Here is a 9,291-nt window from a genome sequence, read left to right on the forward strand (position 1 = left end):
AGGGCAGCTTTGATGTGGACCATTAGTGATTTTCCAGCTTATGGTATGTTATCGGGTTGGAGTACTCATGGGAAGTTGTCTTGTCCTTATTGCATGGAGCATAACAAAGCCTTTAGATTAAACCATGGAGGGGAAAATAACCTTTTTTTACTGTCATCGACGATTCCTACCTATGGATCACCCATATAGATATCAATCAGATAAGTTTTTGAAAGGAGTAACAGAATGGCTCCCTCCTTTACCTCGTCGATCTGGTTCAGAAATGTTATTTGAAGTGTCTAATTTGATGATGTGACATATTAGAAGTTCATCTCATAATGAAAAAATTCCAGGCTTTAGTGTTAAGCATAATTGGGTGAAGAAAAGCATTTTTTGGGAGCTTCCGTATTGGCATACAAATCTAATTCGTCATCTTGATGTCATGCGCATTAAAAAAAATTTCTTTGACAATATTTTTTATACAGTAATGGATTGTCCTGATAGAAGCAAGGACAATTTAAAGGCTAGGTTGGATATTCAGTTGTATTATAAGAAGCCAAACTTACATTTGCAATATGATGCAAGTGGTCGGGTTTACAAACTTAAAGGCATTTATTATCTCTTCAAGAAACAACAACAAGAAGTGTTGTCATGGATGAAAGAATTGTCCTTTCCTGATGGTTATGCTTCAAACATCTCACGGTGTGTAAAAGAGGCACAGTGCAAGGTTTCATGCATGAAAAGTTATGATTGTCATGTTTTTATGCAAAGACTTCTTCCAATTGTTTTTCGACCTTACTAGCCACTGTGGGAGTCATTAACTGAATTGTCAATATTTTTTCGAGACATTAGTGTTACAAGTTTAAATGTCCAACACATGGAGTTGCTGCAAATGAATATCATTGAAATTATTTTCAAACTTGAAAGGATTTTTCCGCCATCCTTCTTTGACTCTATGGAACACTTGGCAATACATTTACCTTATGAGACAAAAGTCGGAGGACCCGTTCAATATCGATGGATGTATCCATTTGAATGGTATGTTTTCATGTCATATTATTTTTTACTCTTTTCCATTTTTTTTCCTAAACTAATTGATATCAATGATATAGGTATATGTTTTATTTGAAGAAAAAAGTGACAAATAAAGCTAAAGTTGAGGGTTCCATATGTGAAGCATATTTGATTGATGAAATGACCAATTTTGCATCTTATTATAAAGCTAAAGTTGAGGGTTCCATATGTGAAGCAAACAATATGGAATCGAGTTCCAAGAAATGATGATGGTGGCCTTAAAAGTCTTGATGGACAACTTTCAATTTTTTCTTACCCGGGGAAAAAATTGTCTAGAAGATCGTATAGAAGACATTTATCACATGTTTAAATGAAAATTGCATATAACTATATTTGTTTCAACTGTGAAGAATTGAAGCCCTATTTAGAGTAAGTATGAAATATTTTTTCTATACTTTATTCTTAATAATTTAATTTTAAAATAAACTATTTATAATTTAGGCAATATCATCAAGAGCTAAAGTCATAACAACCACATACGAGTGATGCTGAAATAGAAAAATTATGCGAGGAGATCTTTCCAATTTGGTTAAAAAATAATGTAAGTAGTTTTATATTATGGGTTTTTTAATGCGATTTTATTATTTTGAGAAATATGTTTTTTGGAAAAAAATATTTATGATGGTATTAAATGTTATGATAGGTTGAATATCAATAAAATGGATCTGGGAATCAAATCTTTGCACTTGCTATGGGCCCTTCAAATTTAGTTAAATGTTATAATAGGTATTATGTGAATGGTTTCAAATTTCACACTCAAAGTTATGGTCAATTTAAAAAGACGATGAATAGTGGGGTTTGTGTGAAAGGAAGTTGTTATAATGCCAATGAATGTGACTATTATGGAATGCTTGAAGAAGTTGTTCGGCTAAAATATTTGGGGAGTAAGTGCAAAGTGTTCATGTTTAAATGTCATTGGTATGATACAAGAAGAGGAATTAGAATGCATCGTTCAAATGGTTTGGTGGAAATCAAGCATACTTCTCAACTATATGAAAATGAAGATTTTGTGCTAGCACAACAATGTCAACAAGTCTACTACACATGTCCACCTGACAATAAATCTTCTAAATGGTGGGCAGTAGTTAAGACAACTACTAGAAGTCGCTATAGCATTAACATGGGTGAATTTATTGAAGATGATAACAATACAAGATCATTTGATGTCGCTCAATCAGATGAGATTTCTCAACCATGTCGTGTCCTTCCTACTCAAACACTTGATGATCCAAATATATTTGTTGAAGCATCATATTATACAAAAATCAACCATTGTGAATTGCTTCAATTACAGGCAAATTCAGTAGAAGTTGAAAGGGTTTCAGATGAAGAATTTGATGATGATGTTAATGGTGATTACGATGACAATGATGATGATGTGGTTATGAGTGATGATAATGATGAGCAACATGATGATGATATACTGTAAAATTTATTTTTTATGTATTGTATTTGGACTTATTTTTAAGTGTTGTAAGTTATGTTTGTATTAATGGTATTAATTAAAAATAATTATTTTGTTCATTTTATTTTCTTATTGTATTAATTAGTTCAGATTCAATAATTACAAATAATTCAGTTATATTTATTCTATAATGTTGTTTATTGATGCTAATTTTTTATTCTATTTCAGGTATCTAGCATGCCTCGACGTGGTTCTATATTAAGTTCCAGGAGTAATAGGACCACTTCATCTAGATCAAATGGCCCTTCATCTGGGCCGAATAGCCAAGCATCCATTTCTCATCAACCTATCCATCATGAGTTGCATGATTGCTATAATCCTACTTGGAATGCACATCATACTCAGCAAGATTATAGGAGGAGGGATGATTATCAATCGTACGAGGGTTTTTGCTTTCAAGATTTACTTCAAACTCAAGAAGGTTTCCCTCAAGATCACCTATATACTTTTGGAGGATATAATGTTGATGGGGGTTATTATGATTGGAGGGGCAAAGATGTTAAGAGAGGTGAGAGAGTTGAGGAAGATAGAGGAGAACAATATGAGAGAGTAGATAGTGATAATGATGAAGATGAAGATGAGGGAGATGATGTTAATGCAAGAGGATTAGGTAATGAGGGAGACGATTGTAATGTTATAGATTCAGAGGATCAAGATGACATCCCATCAATCCACAGTTCAACATCTTCTCCATTGCACCATGAGTAACGGGTTCAAAAGCAGGGTTTTGACACACATAAGGATCCAATTACAAAAAAAAAGAGCTTTATTTATATGGAACAACAGAGTAAGTTGAAATTTATAAGGTTATTGAGTTTTATAATTATTTTTTAAGCTTTATTATTTTAATGAATCTTTGTAATTTTTTTAAAGCTTTAATAACTCATCGTGTGGGCGTGAGATCGGACTTATTTTGAGGTCAAATTTTAAAGGACCATGGCACAATTGGGAAAAAGTTGATTCAACTTATAAGGATGAACTCTTTAAGGAGTTTAAGGTATGACATTATATATTTTTAAATTGATGAACTTATAGTGATGAAATTGATTATCTTTCAAATTGTTTTAGTAATACTTTTATGTTGACTTATTAATTGATATTGTGAGACTTGAATTAATTGATAAGTATAATTTAGTGTTCAGAGATTGTTTAATGAATGAGATGTGATTCAGGATGATTGGATCAAGATGGAAGTTGTAATGACATATAATAGAAGTATTGTCGATAACTTGGTACCAACAAAAATAGAGGAAACTCTGCTGAATTTGTTTTTTAAATCCATAATCTTAGATATATTATTCAATACTTGACATTAGTAATGAAATATTTGAGATTTCATGACATTATATTTAAGGGTGTTACATTCTTTTTTTCTATGCACACCATATAGATGCAAGGAATATTAATATAGTAAAAATAGTCTTTTATGGAAGTGAAGACCAAAATGAAGTACGAACCTCTTAGATACAATTAAAAGAATTTCTAGTGAAGGCATTAAGTTTTTGACCATTTCATTGATTGAAAGTATAAATTAATATATAACTGTTTTTGCATCTCTAACGACATTAATTAGGTTAGAACATGTAAATTAATTATATTTTTAGGAATATATTAAGAAATGGTAAGGTATATACCAAAAAAATATGTTATCTTTTTTACTACTGATTGTGTGATTGTAATTATATAGGCTAGTTAACAACTATGTTGAGCTTTGTTTTTGTTTTTTTTTTAATAGAAAAAATATATATTTTCTGAGGATGATAAACCAATTGTTCGAAAGATTTGGGAGGATAAGACAAGAATTGCTTTGAACCAGCAGTTGACACGAGCTCGTAAGAGAGCTATGTTGGACAGAAATACCACAAATATTATGGATTTCATTAATAAAGGTCCGGTTTGGATAAACAATGATGATTGGAATCAAATGATTAAAGAAATTTGGTCAACCCCTGAATTTCAAAGGAGATCAAAATCTGCAAGAAATAATCAGCTAACTGAAACAGATGGTAAATTAAGCACTCATTCTGGAGGTACGGTGTCATTTGCATCATATCGAGCTAGCATGGTGAGGATTGTTTATATTTGTTATGTTGGACTTCAAATTTTCATATTTATATTGTCTTATATTTTTTATTTGTTGATAGCAAGAAAAAGCAGGTGGAAAAGAATCTCTATGGGATGATGTGTTTTTAGTGTTGCATCAGAGTGCCAAGAAGCCTGAAACCTTCATAGATAACAAATCTAAACAAGTTGTTATAAGTATTTTTTTTTATGTAATTTAATTATTATTTAAAATTAAAATGAATTTATTATTATATTTAATTTTATTGTAGGAGAATTACAAAAAAGAGATGATTTCAAGATATGGAACTGATCGGGAAAATCATCCTTCATTTGATGGAGCAGCTTGGTGTGCGGCTATAGAAGGAGTTACAAAGGGTAGAATATATGGTGCACCTGGTATACCGAAATCCATAGTTAGTACGAGTGCCTCATCACAATCATATATGATGGAGTCAACACCTCCTAACTCATCAATTCAGGCATTGAAAGAACAAATAAAGGAAAGAGATGGTCATATTTTATCACTATAACAGGAGATGACTTCAATCAAAAACTTTCTTAGTAATATAGGATACCAAGCTTGGGCATCAAATATGGACCAAGGTATGTCAACACCTATGGCTTCATCTATGCCGTCACATATGGCTCCACAGATGTATCCCTTGTCTAATCCAGTATATCGACCGAGGCCTTGACCACCGTATACCGGTCCCACCTCATGATGGTCAGCATTGCTTTGGTTCGTTTCCACCACCACCCCCACCACCACCTTTATGATAAAACATATTTATTAAATTGTGACTTATCTATTTTAATGTAAGTTTGACGAGATTTAAAATTTATTGTGAAATTTATTTTATTTGACTTATTATTTTTGATAAAATAATTTCTAGTATTAATTTATGTTCTTTGTATATTTATCTATAATTTTTGAAATAGCCACAAATAATTAAAAAAATTCAATAAATGAAAAAAATAATTTAAAAAATTCATGTTAAATTAGCAACGGATATTCCGTTGCTGATCAGCAATGAAATATCCGTTGCTGATTTACATATTCAACAACCGAATTTCAGCAACTGAGAATCCATGGTTAAAAAATTAGCAACTGATAATCCATTGCTAAAAAAATAATATCTATTATTTGTATCTGAAATTATTTGTTGCTAATTTCATTGCTGAATTTTATCAGCAATGAATTTTAATATTATCTGCAATGGAATGGTTAGTTGTTAATAGGCTCATTTTTTAGTAGTGATACCTCATAATCGTAAGAATTGTAATGGAAACTCATTCTGTGTGAAGGCACCAGATATCCTGACGTGCCCTTTCAAGTTGCATCTAGTGGATACTAGCGCGAATCATAATTGTGTGATTGCAACTGATCTTGTTGAAAAAAAAAAAAATGAAACTATGGAATTTGCAGAAGATTTTTACCTAGAGATGATCTTAAGTTATTTCTGAAGTACCACCCCATAACACTGACAAGCACACTTCATAGAGATTCGAAGAGAGCTACATTATGTACCTAAGAGCCGAAAGTGAAATTCACAGAAGTTTATGAGAAAGAAGGCCCATCTCCCATTACTCCTTGGTTCATCCATCTCATTGTAAAAGTTGTCCCCTATGGTATTCAGCATATGCTACCATATCCCTCTAAAATATCCAGTGAAACTTGGGAGAAACCACAGACACAAAATAGACAAATATCAACCAAGCGAGCAATCCTAAAACAGCTGGAAAAAAAAAAAGAATTTTGTTTCTGGACAAAACTCATTATATGCACATTAACATCCTTTAATTAGTAGTGATCCCTGAAGCTCAGGACATTTACTGACAGGAAAATATTGCACTTGGAATAAAGAATCTTAAGACAATAATAGCCAAGGCATGGCGAGTTTTTCTCCCTCTCTCTCTATCGTGAGGTCGATTTACTCATGTCTTGGTAATGACGGGTTTTTTAAGAAAAAACGTTAGCCACTTTCTTGTGCATATATATAGGACAAAGACTGCCATTGTGTTACGCTCAAGTTCCTGCCTTACATTATGCATTGACTTCCTTTGCATCATCGATACATCTCCATTTCTCAAATCAGATTGTGAGAAAATATCACTCCAAGCATGTCTGACGGAACACGTGCTGTCTTTTCAGCTCTTGACAACGCTAAGACCCAACTCTACCATTTTAAGGCCATTTTCATAGCTGGTAAGGGATGTTTCACTGACGCTTATGATCATGTTTTGTATCACTGCTGTGACTACGCTTAGCGGCCGCCTATACTACATTGACCCAGTTAAACTTCCGACAAACATCAACAATGCGATAACTGGGGTGGCTTTATGTGGAACTCTTGCAGGGCAACTCTTCTTCGGGTGGCTTGGGGATAAACTTGGTAGGAAGAAAGTTTACGGCATCACTCTAGTTACCATGGTGGGGTGTGCCTTGCTTCTGGCCTTTCCTTTGGATCCACAGCGACGAGTGTGGTTGGTAGTCTCTGCTTCTTCCGCTTCTGGCGTGGTTTTGGCATTGGAGGAGACTCTCAGCTGTGATTATGTCTGAATATGCGAATCAAAAAACTCGTGGAGCATTCATTGCAGCTGTCTTTGCAATGCAAGGAGTAGGAATAATGTTTGCAGGAGCTGTATCCACAATCGTCTCCATGTCATTCTTGAGTGCTTTCCCAGCTCCTCCATTTAGTAAAGCCAATGTGATATCAACTCAGCCTGAAACAGATTTTGCTTGGCGGATCGTGCTCATGTTTGGTGCAATCCCAGCAGCTTTAACCTATTATTGGCGTATGAAAATGCCAGAAACAGCTAGGTACACTGCCTTAGTTGAGGGAAACCACAAGAAGGCTGCTAAAGATATGGCCAAAGTTCTTGAAAAGGATATTACTATTGATGAAGCAACTTCCAAGGCTCCTGTTAATCCCAAATCTTCATATGGGCTATTTTCTCAGGAATTTCTTAGAAATCATGGCGCTCAACTTCTCGGGACAGCCAGCACCTGGTTCCTATTGGATATTGCCTTCTATAGTCTCAATTTAACTCAGAAAGATGTCTATCCATCTGCTGGATCGATAAATAAGGCCTCGTCAATGAATGCAATAGAGGAGATGTACCATCTGTCCAAAGCATTGTCCTTAATCGCGCTCGTACGTTGCAATTGTTCCTGGTTACTGGTTTACTGTGTTCCTCGTTGATAAGACCGGAAAGGTTCATTATTCAGCTTGGTGGCTTCCTCCTGATGTCCATTTTGATGGCAATTCTTGCATTCAAGTATGGGTATCTTCGAGGGGAGAAAAAGTTATTTGGCCCATATTCGGAAAAGGATTTCTGCGGTGGTCACCCCATAATGTTTACAGTTATCTATGGGCTTACCTTCTTCTTTGCCAACTTCGGACCCAACAGCACAACCTTCATAGTTCCAGCCGAACTGTTTCCAGCAAAGTTCCGATCAACATGTCATGGTATCTCGGCAGCATCGGGAAAAACAGGAGCTATAATTGGTGCATTTGTTGTACAGTACTATACTCGGGATGGAGACTCAGATGGAATCAAGAAGGCAATTATTGGTCTTTCTGTGGTAACCTTGATGGGCTTTTTCTTCACTTTCTTGGTACAAGAAACAAAAGGCAAGTCGCTCGAGGAACTCTCCGGAGAAGACCAGGAGAAAGGCAGAAATGCAGAAGTAAACGGTAGGAAACTATCGGACTGATGAGGATCCAGAAAGTGAAATGGTTTAGCTCTTAGGTAAAAATTCCTTTTTCTCCTGGAACGCATGCAATCACTATTCATGAATCTCCAATAAAACAAGCTCCTTCTACTCAAAGACAAAATAGAGGAAGGGAAAGAATTTGCACGTTGCATCCTTGGTTTAATGAGTGTAATTAGAATGTAACTGCGTGTGTGTGGCATTCCAATACTTTTGGATATTAAAATGCGTTACTGTATTGTGGAATAAAGTTTGTGTTTGGAAAAGAAGAATAAGATCGGGTAACTAATTTATAAAAATAAAGCTAAAGAATAGATAGAAAAATGAGAGAAATAACATTTTTATTGAGTTTTCTTAAAAGATACATCTTTATAACTTTTATATATACATGTGTGTGTGATGCTTAAGATTATAAAGTCTATTTATAGGCTTCGGGTCCTAGGTAATTAATAAATTAAACTATTTTAAAAAATAATAATTAATCTAATAAGAAATCTAGTATCTAATTAAATAAAAATTCTAATAAACTAGTCTATTATAAATCCTTCTTTATCAATGATTCCTACATTAACTATGATTCCTCCTTTAGCTAATATTAAAACTCTTACAAACTTTAAATCTTAGTGGCCTAAATCCTAGTTGATATTGAACCTCAAACACCCCCTCTTAATATCAATTGTCATTATTCTTTCATCTTCTTTTTTCTCTTTAAGATGTTCTGACTTAACAATATTGATGTTATTCTTATTCCATCATTACAAAAAATAATAATAATAATAACGAAGGCAATTTCACCATTGTGCTCAACATTAATTTTATTTTTCCAAATCTCGTTTGTGTTTCCAAACCTTCAATTGAATTCTTGACTTTTCCAAATGAGATTAACTTTTGAGCTTGTATATCTTCAATTTCTTGTAGCTTAGCTTTAGTATTATCAATTAAAGTAAAAACTTCATTGTAATTAATTCATTACTTCTGACTGTAGCTTTTTGCC

At 33.8% G+C, this 9,291-nt stretch overlaps 1 pseudogene; it reads left to right on the forward strand.

The window, feature by feature from the left end:
• Positions 1 to 6,703: 6,703 nt before the first annotated feature.
• Positions 6,704 to 8,328, forward strand: LOC118034465 (low affinity inorganic phosphate transporter 8-like; annotated as a pseudogene).
• The last annotated feature ends 963 nt before the right edge of the window (positions 8,329 to 9,291 follow it).

This window comes from Populus alba, chromosome 13, assembly GCF_005239225.2.
Source record: "Populus alba chromosome 13, ASM523922v2, whole genome shotgun sequence".
NCBI lineage: Eukaryota > Viridiplantae > Streptophyta > Magnoliopsida > Malpighiales > Salicaceae > Populus > Populus alba.